This window comes from Carettochelys insculpta, chromosome 29 (genome assembly GCF_033958435.1).
Source record: "Carettochelys insculpta isolate YL-2023 chromosome 29, ASM3395843v1, whole genome shotgun sequence".
Lineage (NCBI taxonomy): Eukaryota > Metazoa > Chordata > Testudines > Carettochelyidae > Carettochelys > Carettochelys insculpta.
In genome coordinates this window covers 2,167,060-2,183,974 of record NC_134165.1, presented here as the reverse complement: position 1 = coordinate 2,183,974, position 16,915 = coordinate 2,167,060, and the positions used below count along the sequence as shown (strand labels likewise).

The 16,915-nt window shown below is 47.9% G+C and overlaps 1 long non-coding RNA gene across 1 annotated transcript in view; it reads left to right on the top strand.

The window, feature by feature from the left end:
- The first annotated feature begins 12,602 nt into the window (after positions 1–12,602).
- Positions 12,603–16,915, top strand: part of LOC142002935 (uncharacterized) — a 37,654-nt gene continuing 33,341 nt past the window's right edge. The window contains exons 1-2 of the long non-coding RNA XR_012642749.1: positions 12,603–12,716; positions 13,092–13,139. This is a non-coding gene — a long non-coding RNA (uncharacterized LOC142002935). The remainder of the gene's footprint in view (positions 12,717–13,091; positions 13,140–16,915) is intronic.

Here is a 16,915-nt window from a genome sequence, read left to right as displayed (position 1 = left end):
GGGCGCTCCGTGTGCGTGTGTGTTTTTCCGCTGATGGAGCAATGCAGGGGTGTGTGGGTGCGTTTGCAAGCTTCCGCTGCCAGACTATCTGTTCTGATTGCAAACAGAGTCCTTTAGTCTCCAGGCCTGTCAACCTGGCGCCTTTCATCAGTGGAAAAATAACTCAGGTCCGTGATGACTGAGGAACCTGGCTGCCATTGACAATCTCCTTCCAATCAGCTGCAGAGGAGGTGGTTAAGGCCTGAGCCTGGTGCGCTGTGGTAGCGCTTTATTCAGCCTAGCCCAGCGTGCTAATGGGTATTGCGCTGCCTCGTTATCGATCTGTTTCCATCTCGCTCTCCTCTGCCCTGACCACAGGCTAACGGTTTCCTGCCCGCACCAGGATGCAACCGCCTGGAGACAAGACTTGCTTCTAACATACCTAAGCACAGCTGAAGCACAGGGCTGCTGCTTCTCCCTCTTGGCTCAGCAAAAGGTTGTGGGTTGTGTCAGTGTAACTGTTATTATTTATATTATTGTGGCATGTAGTAGCCCCAGTCAGGAACGGGACCCCAATGTGCTGGGGGCTGTACATTATTTATTAGGTGTATTACAGTAGCACCTAGGAGCCCTAGCCTTGGGTCAGGATCCCCTTGCAGTAAGTATTGTAAGTGGTTTACAGGGTGTATTACAGTAGCACCAAGGAAATCTTCATGGATCAGGATTCTATTGTGCTAGGGGCTGTACATTATTTATTGGTTGTATTATGGTGGCACCACGAAACCCCAATCCTAGAATGGAACCTCATTAACCTAAGCACTGTACAGACACAGAACGAAAAAACCCAGATCCTACCCCAAAGAGGTTCCAATCTAAGCAGGCTGAAGTTCTGATATGCGGTATTGCCAACGCTCACCATTTTACTGCAAACCTTATAATATCTCGTGTTTTTCTTTAGGTCGCAGGTCCTGAAGGCAGGTGACTAGGTAAGAATTTCACCTTTTATTTAAAATTAGAAGATAAGTTTCCAACACTCTTAGTCGCAGAAAAAAAATTGAAATCATGACTTACATGTAATCTAAAGACAAAAAAAAAAAACCCAGAAGGAAAATAAAAAGACTTTAAAGAAAGCAAAATGATTCTGGGATGCATTTACAGGAGTGTTGTGAGCAAGACACAAGAAGTCATTCTTCTGCTCTATGCACTGATTAGGCCTTAGTTGGAGTATTGTGTCCAGTTCTGGGCAGCACATTTCAGGAAAGATGTGGAGAAATTGGAGGAGGTCCAGAGAAGAGCAACAAAAATGATTAAAGGTCTAGAGAACATGACCTATGAGAGAAGACTGAAAGAGCTGGGTTTGTTTAGTTTGAAAAAAAGAAGACAGAGGGGACATGATCGCAGTTTTCAAGTACCTAAAAGGGTGTCACAAAGAGGAGAGAGAAAAATTCTTCTTGATCTCTGTGGATAGGACAAGAAGCAATGGGCTTAAACTGCAGCAAGGGAGGTTTAGGTTGGACATTAGTAAAAACTTAACTGTCAGGGTGGTTAAACACTGGAATAAATTGCCTGGGGAAGCTGTGGAATCTCCATCCTGGCATGAGGACAGGGGATCTGACTTGATGACCTCTCAAGGTCCCTTCCAATTCTAGTATTCCATAAATAAATTATGATTTTTTTAAAAGCTCTCTGTGTTTAATCCAGGCTTGTTATTTTGTGCAGCCCAGCTCATGATTTTTGAATGCTTAGCAGTGGCAATGTTCAGTATGAGAACAAGAATAAAATTTCAGGCTCAAGGAGGTGGAAAAATTGTGAGCTCTTCCTGCTCAGCTTAGTTACTATTGTGTAAGGCTCCTGCCACCTTCAGTCACAGAAATCAGAGCTGATATTGTGAGATTTCCACCCTCTCGTATCCAGTGAAATGAGCTGGTGCCATATGTGACTGCCACCATTGTGAATTGCTGAAGTCAGGTGAGAGGGCGTGTCTCATATGTAACACTGGGAGAAATGTCCTCTGTACAGAGGCTCTAGAAGAATTCCACAGAGACTTCAACAATCTACACCCCACCATCAACTTATGCCTCGATCACAACATGCAAGAGATACATTTCCTGGACACTACAGTACTAATCAAGGATGGCCTGATCAGTACCACACTGTACCAAAAACCTAGTGATCGCTATACTTATCTACACCCTTCTAGTTTCCATCCTGCACACGTGACTAGATCCATTGTTTACAGTCAAGCTCTTAGGTATAATCACATTTGCTCTGATCCAACTGACAGAGACCAAAAACTACAAGAACTTTACCAAATATTCATAAACCTGAATTACCCACCAGGAGAAGTAAAAAAACAAATCAACAGGGCCAGACGCATACCCAGAAACCAGCTACTCCAAGATCAGCCCAAAAAAGCCAAGAACAGAACACCACTGGTCATCACCTACAGCCCCCAACTCAGACCACTGCAACGAATTATTAAAGACCTACAACCTATTCTTAATCAGGATGCTACACTCCAGAAGGCCCTGGGTGACATGCCTGTTCTCTCCTACAGACAACCTCCCAACCTCATGAGGATCCTTACTAACAGCCACAGTCTATACCCCAGGAACACCAGTCCTGGAACCTTTCCCTGCAACAAAGCCCTCTGCCAGCTTTGTCCACATATCTTTTCTGGAAATACCATCACTGGACCTAACCAGGTTACTCACAGAATCACGGGCACTTTCTCATGCTCCTCTACTAACATCATATATGCCATCATGTGCCAACAATGCCCAGATGCTTTGTATATTGGACAGACTTCTAACTCCCTTAGACAAAGGGTCAACGGGCACAAAACAGACATCAAAACACTCCAGATCCACAAACCAGTTAGTCAACATTTTAATGGAATGGGGCATTCTGTCAATGACTTCAAGGTATGTTTGTTACTGAAAGGAAATTATCGCTCCTTTGTAGAAAGGGAAGTGGACGAACTGACGTTTATGTTCAAATTCGGAACATTAACACATGGTTTAAATTGTGATGTGAACTTTCTGAGTCACTACAGGGGCTCGTCTGCATACCTAACTCAATCTAATTCTTGATCTTCCCCCCCACCCCTCCACTCTCTGATTTGCTCACCTTGATTATCTTTTTCTGATTTGTCCTCCTTGCTTACTGTTTTTGGTTCTCTGTGTCTTAAATATTGAGTCTGTTCTGGTCTGGCTATGGTCTGAAGAAGTGGGTCTGTCCCACGAAAGCTCACCTAATAAACTACTTTGCTAGTCTTTAAAGTGCTACTTGACTACTTTTTGTTTTGATAGTGTATAGACTAGCACAGCTTCCTCTCTGTTACTACCCCTGGAGGTTTTTAAGGACAGGTTAGACCTGTTAGAACCTGTCAAAACTGCTCGAGACTAGAGTACTTAGTCCTGCCTCAGTGCAAGAAACCAGAGTAGATGATCTATGGGGGGCCCTTCCTGTTTCTTTGATTCTGTGTCAAATGCTGTGTAATTAACACGTCTCTTCTCCATACAATCTGCAGGGGAGGAAAGAGCACTTTCTTGTGACTTCTCCTGCCGGGAAGATAATGGCGTCCCCTTTAAGAGACTGCCCCAGTCAGTGACACCTAAACTGCAGCAGTAACAGCTGCTTGTCTGCCACCTGCCTAGGGTTATGGGAGGTCACCAGAGCTGTTAGTCCCATGTGGCCTGGAACCTCAGCATCCGGATGCCAGAACTCTTGCTGCTGCTGCTGCTGCTGCTTCTGCTACAGGGGGCCCCTTCCTCTCCCAACCCAGCTCTTTAGCAAGTCCCATTATCTGCTCACACATGCACTCCCTTGTGTGCCCACACACAGTCTATGCACATATACTCTCCCTGACGTGTACTCACATGCCTGAACATACACACACAGGCATATATTAGTTATATGCACAGGGGAGTCACACAATCTAGACATATACACATATTCCCTTATGCACATGTCCTCTCCCATACACAATGTGTCTGTGTGTAGAAAAAATGTGCGTATAGGAGGGTTTGCACAGATCGTGCATGTGTATACACACTTCTACAACTGTACAATCTATGTACACCCTCCCATGTGCACACATTTTCTACACAGACGCTCCCTTACACATACACATATTAGCTGTACACACACAGTCATATACAATCTACATACACATGTCCTCCTTACATGTACAGACATTAGCTACACGTGATACACATAGTGCTATGATAATGCCCCATGCTCCCACAGCAAATTTAGACAAAAGAAATTTGAAAAAAGTTCAAAATCAAACAAAAGGCTTAGAAAATATTGAAACAAAACTATTTCAATTGACCCAAGTTAATTTGTTTGTTTGTTTGTTCGTTCACCAGTTCACAACATTTTTTGAGACTTCAAGATTTTTGAGCTTTTTTGGCTTGATTCAGGGTGAGAAAGTTTTCAAAATCGTGAAAATTCTTGGGGATGGGCACAGGGGTCTCTCTAATGTTTTCCACCGACAGGTGAAATAAATTTTGTTATGTGTGCCCAGGCATGTGCAGATGTGCACCACTGACAGAAACACACTGTGGGTGCTCTGCCAATCAGCTGGGCAGCCCCTGAATCTCTCTCCTGAGTGGCTGCACAAGTGCTCAAGCTTACGGGGAACACTGGATGGGGGCCATGAAAAGTTCTTCCTCTCTCTGGCTACGTCTACACGTGCAGCCAACATCGAAATAGTCTATTTCGATGAATAACGTCTACACGTCCTCCAGGGCCGGCAACGTCGATGTTCAACTTCGACGTTGCTCAGCCCAACATCGAAATAGGCGCAGCGAGGGAACGTCTACACGTCAAAGTAGCACACATCGAAATAGGGATGCCAGGCACAGCTGCAGACAGGGTCACAGGGCGGACTCAACAGCAAGCTGCTCCCTTAAAGGGCCCCTCCCAGACACAGTTGCACTAAACAACACAAGATACACAGAGCTGAAACTGGTTGCAGACCCTGTGCCTGCAGCATAGATCCCCAGCTGCCGCAGAAGCAGCCAGAAGCCCTGGGCTAAGGACTGCTGCCCACGGTGACCATAGAGCCCCGCAGGGGCTGGAGAGAGAGCATCTCTCAACCCCCCAGCTGATGGCCGCCATGGAGGACCCAGCAATTTCGACGTTGCGGGACGCGGATCGTCTACATGGTCCCTACTTCGACGTTGAACGTCGAAGTAGGGCGCTATTCCTATCTCCTCATGAGGTTAGCGACTTCGACGTCTCGCCACCTAACGTCGACGTTAACTTCGAAATAGCGCCCGACGCGTGTAGACGCGACGAAGTTGGTGCCGCTACTTCGAAGTAGCGTGCACGTGTAGATGCAGCTTCTCTGTCCTTGTACTGCTCCCATCTGCTAGTATCTGAGAATCATCTGTATAGGGCAAACGCAAAGTCATGACACACTGGCCTAAAGAAGCCAACTCCATGAGCTCTGCCCAAGTTGCATCCATCCATCTGCAGCAGCCTGAGGATCCCCCCGCTCCTATTCCCAACAGCCAGCCTCAGGGGAAAACAGCTGCTATTGGCTCCAGTTCGTTGACGACGTTTAAACCCCCAGTGTCTCTAGCAGGGAGCCAAGCGATCCAAAGCCCTTTTGAACATGGTTGGTTCCCCCCTCGGGCTGAGACACACACAGGAGATGCCTCCTTCCCTGGTCCCAGCAGCAGCATAGTACTGTGGTTAGGAGACTCAAAGGAAAGGGGCTGCTGTCGGTTTAACTGATGCATGTAACAACTGGCAGAGTCCTGGGTTTGTTCATGACCTGAGCAGGCTTTGAATTTTCTGGAGCCTAACCACACAGTGAATGTTAGAGCCAGAGCCTCTCCACGCTGCCTCTGAGGTTAGTTAGAACAAGAATAGTTTCATCGTCCTTTGCCCTTTCCACACAAGCTCTGCAGGTGTTAGCTAAACTACGTTGTACCGCTTTTAGCCCAGGGAGTCAATATTACCCTTTGTTATATGCATGGGGAAGCTACAGCACAGAGCGAGGAATTGAGTGAATGGCACCAGCACACAGAGATACAAAACCCAAAACAAACCAGGCCTAGAATCCAGGAATTCTGATTTCTAGTTACTGGCTCTAAGCACACCCTTCCCCAGGGCTAAGAATAGAATGCTCTCAGCCTCTCAGGCCATACATCCTAGACCGGGGTGTGCAAAGTGGTGGGTGGACTGTCTCGGAGGAATATGAAATTTCACAAGGCGGGGGGGGTGCAGCACCATCAGCTGCTGGGTCTCAGGTTCATTCATCTAATTAAAAATGTTGAAATATGTGACTGTTTTTATGTCAGTGTATTCACATTTCTATACTGATTAATAAAGTTTTTACACTCAAAAGACTTATTTTCTTATACATACCAAAAGGCTGTTTTTTCATATGAACATAACCAACATTTCTGTGGTTTACATTACATTATACAAGCTGGGGGGACCCACTAATTGCAGGGATGAAAAGCGAGGTCTGACATAAAAAGTTTGTTTACCTCTGTTCTACAGGGTTCCACAAAGAACTAGATAAATACATGGAGGTTCGGTCCATCGGTGGCTCTTAGCCAGGCTGGGTAGGAATGGTGTCCCTGGCCTCTGGAAATGGATGTCAGGAGAGGGATCACTTTTGCGATTCCCTGTTCTGCTCACTCCTTCTGGGGCATCAGGCATTGGCCTCTGTTTGAAGACACAATCCTCGGCTAGGTGGACACTTAAGCTGATCCAATATGGCCATTCTTATGTTCTTAGGTACTCTAATCCCTGCCCTGAAAGCTGGCTGGGAACCCCAAACTCACTTTCTTTAGGTGCAACAAGCAGTCCTGTGGCATCTAATTAGAGACTAACAAATGTATTAGGTCATGCACTTTCGTGGGTGAAACCCACTTCATCAGATCGGTGGAAATAACAGAATCCAGGGTATATGTAGTAGAAAAAAAAAGGGAGAAAGGAAAAGAATTACCTGTCATTAGTAGGACTAATTAATGAAGCAAATTAAGCTGGATGTGTCTGACTCATAGCATGTGATATAGACATGTGGATATCAAAGTTGGGAAAACTGCCCTTGAAAGGTGACGGCCAGTTGAGATCATTATTCAAGCTTAAGTTAAGGGTATTAAATTTGTAAATAAATTCCAGTTCAGATGTCTCTCTCTCTCTAATTGGGTGCTAAAATTCTTTTGTGGAAGGATGGCTACTTTTCAATCCATTACTGAGTGTCCAAGGACGTTAAAACGTTCTGCAGGTTTATGTGTATTATTCGCTCTCATTTGAAGCTAGGAACAGAACCAGGGAGTATGGACTCCCTGTCTCTTGCACTAGCTGTTAGAGAACAATCCCACCCAAAGGTAGGAACAGAATTTAGGGTGCCCATTATTCCCCTGCAAGTTACAAGTCACTCCAAGCAGAGCTTGGCTAGGGCTGTCCAGCTGACCTCTAGCATTGGCACCATTCTTCTGCAATACGAAATAAATCCTGACTCTGGGAAAACTGGCTGTTGCGGAAACTTCCCATCCATCCCCAGTGGGACCCCTGTTCTTTAATGCCAGGCTTAGTGGACCAAAGCATTAGTGCCCCAGTTGTTCACTGGCGCAGGAAATTCAGCTTTCAGCTGAAATGTGTTTACTGCATGCTCCTGAAAAGGAGGCAGTGTGGCCTAATGGTTGGGGCAGATGCCTGGTGATAAGGAAGACTGGATTCTTGGTTTGTCTCAGCAAGGGACTATAAGATCTTGTGGCTAGAGCAGCAGTTTAGGTGTCAAGCTGTATGCTTTGAGGTTTGTAGGTTCTAAGCCCACTTGTGGAAGAGAGTAGAGGTGCTACTTGGTGTAGAAGATGAGGCTGCTTAGGTGCCTGTTTTGGTCCCTGCAATACCTGAAGAGCAATTGCTAAAATCAGAGAATAAAAATTACGGGTGACAATTTTATTATCTAACATGTCTATGTTTCTACGGTTCTCAATAGCTTCTGCCTTCCAGCTGGCTTTGTGGCGGTCAGTGGCGCAAGAAAGCAGACACAGAGCCTGCCTGAAGGCATCTGGGAGCCGTCAGGCATATACATCCAGGAGAGGGCAGTGTTGGGCAGGACAAGGACGGCTCTGAACTTGGTGTTGGGGGGGTGCACCCAACCCTGGCATGACTTTTTGTCTGGCTCTCCAATAGTATTTTCAATGGGAATCATCTTTGTTGAGGGGTATAATGCATAGTACAAAAGTCTAAGAGAGAGAAACCAGAGCTGAGCTCCCGGGAGGGATCTGCTTGACATTTAAACACAATCAGAAAAGACGGAGAAGGCGTGGTCTCTATTACTAGGCTTATTACAGCAGTGTCCATTGCCTCCCAGTTTAGATACCCCACTGTGTCAGGTGCTGTACACAGAGACAGTCCCTCTCCTGAAGAGCTTATTGTCAGGGAAACAATGGGAGAGGAAACTGAGACATGGACAGGGGAAGTGGGTTGGCCAAGGCTGCAGACGCAGCTAAAAATAGGAGCTAGGCCTCCTGGGTCCAACCAGTGCTCTGTGTTCCCATGTTAGCCTGGAGTTTAGAGAGCTGCCAGAAAGGAGTTTATTCATACAATCTACTCCCTGTAGAACTTTCATTCCTTCCCTCAGGGAAACAGTTCTCGCGGCTGGGAAAGATTTCCGCTCTGTTCCTATGAAATAGTCCATCTAGTCATATCATCACTCAAAATTCCTCACCACTCCCCGCTCCACACACACACATTGTGTTCAGGAAGAGTCCCCCACCCCTAAGTCATAGACTCTATTCCCAGCTTTAGGAAAAGAGCAGCATTTAGTGGTTGGAGTGGGGACAGGTATCAAAGCTCCTGGATTCTTGGCACTCATTTTTGCTCCAGAATCTGATGAAGTGGGTCTTACCCACAAAAGGTCTTTATCCAATAAATAGAATTGTTAGCCTTTAAGGTACTATGGGACTGTTTGCGGTGCTACAGACTAACTCAGCTACCCCTCTGAGATTACCTCTGTGTGAGGCTACATCTTCCGGTATGTGATTTCATGTGTCTAGTAAGGACAGGAGAAATTGATCTCTTAGGGCTCAGAGTCATTCCGTGTTACTCCTTGTGAGACGAGAGGAGTGAGGGAGGTCAACGGGGGGAACTCTCCCATCAACCTTCCCCAGGAGAGACAGCAAGTTAGCTGAGTGCAGGTAGATTGAGGCTACCTGTGCAATTGCCTTAGCAGGAATTGCGTATCTGTGGTTGACTTACTTTGCCTAGTGTAGCCATAGCCTGAGTTAGCAGTTACAGCATGGGAGATCCAAACTGGAAAAAACTCGCAAGATAATCTTATGAGCTTTCATCCATCCATTTTGTCCAACTGGTCCACCAGGACACAGCTCTCCTGCTCCCCATGGACTCTGCCACCTTGCGTCAGGACTCCTGGTCTCTGGTCTCAGCACCAAGTGTGGAGTGGGAGGCAATGGTTAGAGCCAGGCAGCTGAGACCCAGAACTGATAACGCTAGTGTGTGGTTTAGTAATTAGAGTAGTGAGGACTAGGAATCCTGAAGCCTGAGCTCCAATCCAATGACTTGCCCAAACTTTTGCAGACTCTTAAATACATTGCTTTCTCTTTCAGGGCCTCAGAGTTGGTTAATGGTTTAATTAATGTTTGAAAAGCCCTCTGAGATCTTTGGGTGAAAGGTGCTAGGAAAAGGAAAATGATTGGCTTCAAGTGTAGTCCTGAGCTAATTCAAGTTCCCAATGTCCCAGCAAACTGATCCTGTATTAGCCCCACTTTGAAGAGACAAAGGCATAGCACAGAGAAGCAACTTGCTCCCAAGTTATCAGTCCCAAAACCTCTGGTTGGAGTGTTGCAAGCAGTGTTCCCTGTAAGCTTAGCACTTGGGGAGAGGAAAGTTTCAGGCACCACCCAGATGATTAGCACAGCACTCACAGTGGGCAGCATGTCTTTCTATTGGTGGTACACATCCGGGCATGTCTTGGTGCACATAACATTTATTCTGCACATTAGAGGGAATTCTGGTTGTAAGGTAGACAAACAATGGGCCAATGTTATAGCTTGGTTCCCAGTACTCCCAGAAGCACTCTGAAGCATTACAATCAGTGCTGACCCCGCTGCCAGCAGCACAAGGGCCCTAATTTCTTGCTCTGGCTTTCAGGCAATGCTGTGCCACCTGTACTGTTCCTGTCAGGGCCTGGGCTTTTCCTTGCAGTTCTCAATGCAAGAGTTAACCTGATTTCAGCCTGTTCCATTTCCAAGATCCCAAATGAAGGTGGTCCATAGGCAGGCTGTCTGGCTAGTCAGGAAGTCGCAGGGGCCACCAGTCGCCAGGGTAGCTGCTAAGATCCCAAGACTGTTTCATTCTCTAGTCATGTGGTCTTATATCTCAGCAGACTTGACCGGGAAATAAGAGGGCGAGACAGAACTTCGAGTAGGGGGAGTAACAGCCCGGAAAGGCTATAATTATTATTTACTCAGTCTTGCTGGCACTGGAGACCCAGGAGGCGGGTCATTAGGCAGCAAATAATTAAACACTCCTGGGAGAATGTGTAGGACAGCAGATCCCAAGGAGATTATATGGAGTGGGAGGGGATGTCATTATTCCTACAAACACGTGAGGTTTCTGTTGGATCCCTGCCCGTCCCATACTCACACCAGAGCAGCCTCCTTTGTGACAACCTCTAGGCATCCTTCCTTCTCTCCTCCGCACCTTTTCTTTCACCCCACACACATGCATTTCTTCCAGGAAAGGCAACCCTGCTTCACTGTCCAGTGCATCCATGCGCAGTGGGTTTAGAATGGTAGCAGTTTACTTGGACTCTGTCCTGGTGTAATGATGGCACAAGAGACAGGGCGATGGAGGATCAGGCCCCTGGCCTGTGTCCTGCCTGGTTCTAGCAAAGCCTGGTCTTTCTGCATGAGGGAAGCAAAAACCATCTGTGCAGCACCTACTGCAGACTGTTTCCCATCCTCACTGTGGCCTCTGTGTGTTGCAGTAACACACACAATAAATCATCTTCTGTCCAGATTTAATATGAACAATAGATGTTACAGCTGGAAGAGGCCCCCCTTTCCCTCCATTCTACTGTTGTACATTTACTAGCATTCTTGCCCAGTCTAGCTCTGATGTCACAAGGGCAGGACACTTGCTCAGCTCTGGGGTTCGGAAGCACACTGGTGAAACCACCACACTTCTCTTACACCACTGGGAAGACCAGATAAACTAGGGAGTGGATTTGGGTGGGGGCTTGATTTTTACTGGCATAGCTGCATCGGTGCAGACTCTGACCTCTGTTACAGTGGTGTAAATCCAGAGCCAACCCCCCTTGACTTTGGTGGAGTTACTCCAAATGGACACTTATTGTCACTGAACTGAAAGCTGGTCCTTGTTATTGAATCAGATCTGAGCACTGAAGGCCAAGCCAAGGGAGGTGTGGCAAGCTCCAGGAGGGAATTTCTTGACTGTCACCTGCTTGTCATAGACTCAAGCACAACCGTCTGTCTCTGGAGCAAGGTCGGCTTGTTATTCCCTGGGGCTTTGTCTAGTCTAGTGTTACACCTCCCAAGGGATGGGGGTCCCACGCTTTCCTGCAGAACGCCAGCTCCACTATCCAACTGACTGTTCAATTTCTTCTTCTTTGGCTCCAGTTCATCCAAAATTTCCCTTTGCTCATTCCACCCCATTACACCTTATTAACCCCCTGGTTCCACCATAACACACACCTTCTTAGGGCCAGATCCTGAGCTGGCGTAAATCAGTTTAGCTCCGTGTGCTCCAATGGAGCTGCATCCATTTACGCCAGTGGAGGACGTAGCCCAGGAAGACCAGTTTGGCCCCGTCGTGATAAGGGAGCCAGGACAGTCCCATTCTCTACAGGCTGTTTTCTAGCCAGTTTTGAATTAAAACTCCTGCTGGCTCAGGGGCTTGGCAAGATGCTTGCACACAGCCAGACAGCTGTCACACACTGCCCCCTGACCTGGACAAGACTTGTTCCTGCTACAGAGAAAAAAGTCCCCAATTCAGCGCCCCCAAGTTTTCAGGGGGGCAGTGAGGAGAGGGTATTGGGCCAAGACGGAATAAATCCCGTCACTGGGCGGAAATAAGGAAATGGAGAACCAACCAGTTACCTGTTAGTATCCACTGTGGCTGCTTCTGGTGCTGTGCAGCCTGGCAGGCAGAGGGTTAAGTCTGCTACTTGCCAGCCTGTCTGCAATCCCCCTCCTTAGATATCCAAGAAGTGAACGTTTCCAAAAAAATATATATATATCTTTCTTTAGGGCCCGTGGCCAATGAGAAAAGCCCTCAGCTTTCCAAGCGGCCAATCCTGCGACACCATCTGCCCTGATATGACCCCCCTCCACCACCACCATTCCCCCCCTTTTCCTGGCTGCCCACATATGGGAGATATATATAGATAGATAGATAGATATATCTCCATATGTATTCGTTTGTGTGTGTACGTGTAGCTATCGGTATTTGACGGGGGATTACAAGAGGGGGCAGAGAAGAGGAGAAGGAACATGTGTGTCTGGCTGCCCCCAAATAACCTCCTGAAACTGTAACAGACAAGAAAAGACAACTCCCCCCCCCCTACTCCAGTGCAATTTACAGTAGGAGCACAACAAGGAGATCTCATTAGAAAGCCCGGGGTTCAGTTCTCCTCCGTTCCGCTACATGCCACATCTGGATTTCCCCCGCCGCCCACAAGCAAACCCTTCTCAGCAGCAGCACCCTCCACGCCAGCTGTGAGTATCTTGCTTTTTTTTGAGGGGGGGTGCTGCATGGGGGGGTGGAAGGGAGTCACTCCTGCAGAGCTTTGGGAAAGGACTGGTCAAGAATTTCTCTCCCCCCCCTTCATTTTTCCAACCCTCCCCCCAGCTTCCTAACTTTTCCCTCTCGTGGTAAAACGGGGGACCCCCTCCCTGCATAACGGGGAAACGCCACAACAGCACGATAAGGGACGGGCCCCGGATAGAGCAGAGAGCCAGACAGACCCACCAGCTGCGGGAGATCTGGGCAGGCACAAAAGAAAGACCTTTCAGCCCAGGTCCCCACCCCCAGCAGGGCGAACTCCCGGCCCCGCGCCGTTGTCTTGACTCTGATTGTCATTATTTTTCCAGCTCCCAAACTGCAGCCGGCGAGCCCGGGGCTCCGGAAAGCCAGCCACGGTAAGTAGCGGGCTGGTTTTACTTTGCAAAGCTTTGTCTGTCTTTCCCCCGGTGCGGGGAGACGTGGCTGCAGATGGCGAGGTCCCCCTTCCCCGCTCCGCTCCTGAGTCCCGGCGGGCGACTTTGGCAGGAGACATTCCTCCGGCGTTTTACTCCCCGGATAGCCGGAGGCTGGACCGAGGTCCCCCGCCTTGCTGGGCAGCCCTGTCCTCGGGATCACTTCAGTCACTTTTATGGGAGCAGAGAGACCCAGACTGCTCCTTCTTGGAAGACAGCCGGAGCGCTTGGAGCGGTCAGGAAAGACACTCCCTTTTGTGCTTCTTTCCAGCAGTCTAGGGCAGGGTTCCTTCTAACGGTTTCCATCCCTGTGCAGAATAAATCTGGTTTGGTGCACCAACGCATGTGCCGATCCCAAAGAAACACGTGTGGGAGACTGGGGGTGCTGTGCCAATCATCTGAGCTGCACCTGAATCTCTCCTGGGCAGCTGCGCAAGCACTCCACTTACAGGGAAGACTGGTCCTGGGGCTTCCCTGGCTACTGTTCTTTCCAGGGTGGGGCTGAAGTGGGGGAGATCTTTCCCTTAGCTTGGCTCCTTTGGGAGCTGGTCTGTGATGGCTGGAAGGTGCAAGAATTAGGGAAGCTCCAGGTACATCCCCCACTTTGGGGGCAGAGCCTTTCCTGTCATCTTGTGCTAATATATTGCACAAGGGGGTCTCTTGTGTTTTAAGGGGTATTTCTAATACCTAGCAAAGTTTGTGGAAACTCCTTAGGCTCCTTTGGAATGCAGCGGGGAGAGAAATGGCTGTAGTTTGGTTTTTTAATGCATGGGTCAAATGGGAAGGGGATCTACTGCAGATGCTAATTTATACTAACTGAGGCTGGGCCCAGTCTTTACCATGAAGGTCAAGGGAAAATTTACCTGATTTTTGATCCTGTTGGGTAAATTCCAGAAGTCAAGTGGGAGGGCACAGGTTCTTTGGAAGTCTGTTTACAAGCCAGCAAAAAAAATCCCCGAGCAGAGGTGTTTTAATACCGGTTGCCTCCAAAGATGGGAGAGGAAAAGGGGAATGGGCGTCAGCCAGGGACCTCTTCTGCCACCAGCCCCACAGCTGATCATTCCCTCAGTCTCTGGGTGTGTTCTGTTGCATGTCTCAGTAAGAAAGGTTTCACATACAGGTATAACAGGTTACAGGAAATGTTCCCTCTAATCTTTCACATTCACAGGTGGCTTTTTGCCATTCATGTGCAGAATAAATTTTTTAAGTATACAGAGTTGTGTGCAAAGGTACACCACCAGTAGAAACAAAACCCAGCTGTGGGCACTCCACTAATCAGCTTGGTGGCATTGGAATCTCTCCTGAGTAGCCACAGAGCATAATTTTTTGTTGTCATAGGGGCTAGGTTGTAATCAGTGCTCTCTCCTGTTCTCCATCGATGGGCAGAATAAAGTTTGTTCTGAACACCAAGATATGTGGATGTGCACCACCACTATCTGCTGCCAGCTGTGGATAGTTGTGGGCGCGCTGATAATCAGTTGGGTGGCACCTGAATCTCTCCTGGGTGGTCACCCAAGTGCTCAGCTCACAGGGAACGCTGATTGTAATGTACAGGAGAACATACTATGCTCATGGGGATTGTATAAGTAATCTAATCAGCTAGACAGAGCCTAGTTCTGACCTCAGTCATGTCAGCGTAAATCATGAGTAACTCTAGTAAGCAATGCAAAACTGGTGTAAGAGCAGAACCAGCCTCAAAATCTATCATGTAATCAATATCTGTTATGATCATTGCTAAAAATATTATCACTATTGGGGTACAACAAAGGAGCTTCAGCCAGCAACCAGAACCCCTGTATGATGGGCGTTGTACAGACACAGAACAAAGAGACCAAAGCCCTGTCTCTGGAAAAGTTTGCAGTCACAAATAGCTCTTTAGAGACAGTCATCTATGGCTATGGGCAAATTTGGATCTAAGCCTCAGCACTTTCTTATAGCGGGGTACATTGGTGTAAATGCAGTGAAGTCAGTGTTTAATTACACCAGAGTAAAATGCCACAAGAGAAGCAGATCAGTGACACCAGGAGTAACTCTGTTTTCTGGATTTCCACTGCTACAAGTGAGGTCAAAATCTGGCACTTAGTCCGTGGAACATTTTGAGACCCTGCAGCATGGGAGGCCCTGGATGAGCATAAAATTATAGAGCCTCATTCATCTATGAAAGAAGGGGCAGGGGAGGAGGTTTAGCCTTATTCTGCCACCGTTGCAATCCCTGTCTCTGCTGATGTAGCTAGCTGTGCAGAGTGCTATTTCACCATACAGATGGAGACGGGGGGTAGAGGTGTCCAGAGTCCTGCTAGCTCTGACATTTTGTTTGGCTTTGTATGGTGACATGTTTGAGAGGGGCCGTGCTTGCAGGCAGTCGTGGAGAAGGAGGAGGCAGAAGGGAGAGGTGGGAGAAGCCACTGGTGAAGACAGAGAGGCAAGTGATGTGGGATTGTAATGGTTTAAATGGATGGGGAACAATAAGCACATTTACAGCCCTGAAGGGGAAGAAGTAGAAGGGAGGCACAGAGACAATATTTCAATATATTCCATCCATGTGTGGAATAAACTTTTATATGCACCAAAGCCTGTGCGAATGTTCACCATCCACAGAAACACACAGCCTAGTCACGGGTGCTCAGCTGATCAGCTGGGCAGCATTTGACTTTCTCCTGAGCAGCTGCACAAGTGCACAGCTTATGGGGAATACTGGCTAAAGAGTCTGGAGGAACCAAAGGGGCTGTTCTTAACAGATGCCAGTTCCTCCTTCTTGGGAATCCTTAAGGGCAGGAAGGTCCCGTTCTGGATCAATACTGTCTGCCTGTTTCAGTCTGGAGGTCAGGGGTCAAGTCCATTTCTCTGCAAACGTGGCATGTAGCCTCCCCCATAAAGATATTGTCACCCACCCCTCGAGGGTCCCAAGGAGCTTCACCAACATTAAACCACTAAGCCTCCGCCCCCTCCCCCCAGAGCACTTGATGTAGGAATCATTATTCCCCATCTCACAGAATCGATTGACCTGACAGACGGCTGCTCTCTGATCCTCCCTGACCAGTAGATTGCACTGCCCTCCCTGAACTCTGGGAATGGAACCCCGTTATCCTGACTTCTAGCTCCAGGTGCTCTCACCACTAGGTACCACTGCTCTCTGACAGCTGAGAATTGACTCTAAGTCCTAATTCTCAGGCCTGGGACTGACCTTAATGTCATGCTCTCACTTGCTCCAAGTGCAGAGCTGTAAAGCTAAGAGAGGGAAGAGCCATATCATCATGAGAGACACATAGGACCAAATATTCAAATTACCTCCTCTTTTTGGGCCCTGCCTCTTGGATTTCCAAGCACGTCTGTAGCCCAAGCAGTTAGCTGCAGGTGCAGTTGGGCCACTGAGCATGCCCCTGCATGATTAGCACATGCAAAGGATGGCAGCAGCAAATATACTGCAGGCACCATTAAGAAGGCCCTTTGGGAATGTGGTCCTTAAAACTCGGCTAGACAAAACATGGAGGAACAGACTGCAACAGGACAGTCTGTGTTTGTCTGTGTTCATCCTGTTAGCGTGATTTACATCCCTCCCTTCTGAGGCTTTCCCAGCTCAAGCAGTTTCCTTTGTGTGCCCGTGGGGAACCATTCTCCAAAACACAGGGACAGGGGCCCTAATTGTTCTATGGGGGGCAGGATGGTCTAGGGAGGAAATCTGCATGACGTTGCGTGAGCTCTGTCACCTGCCGTGCACT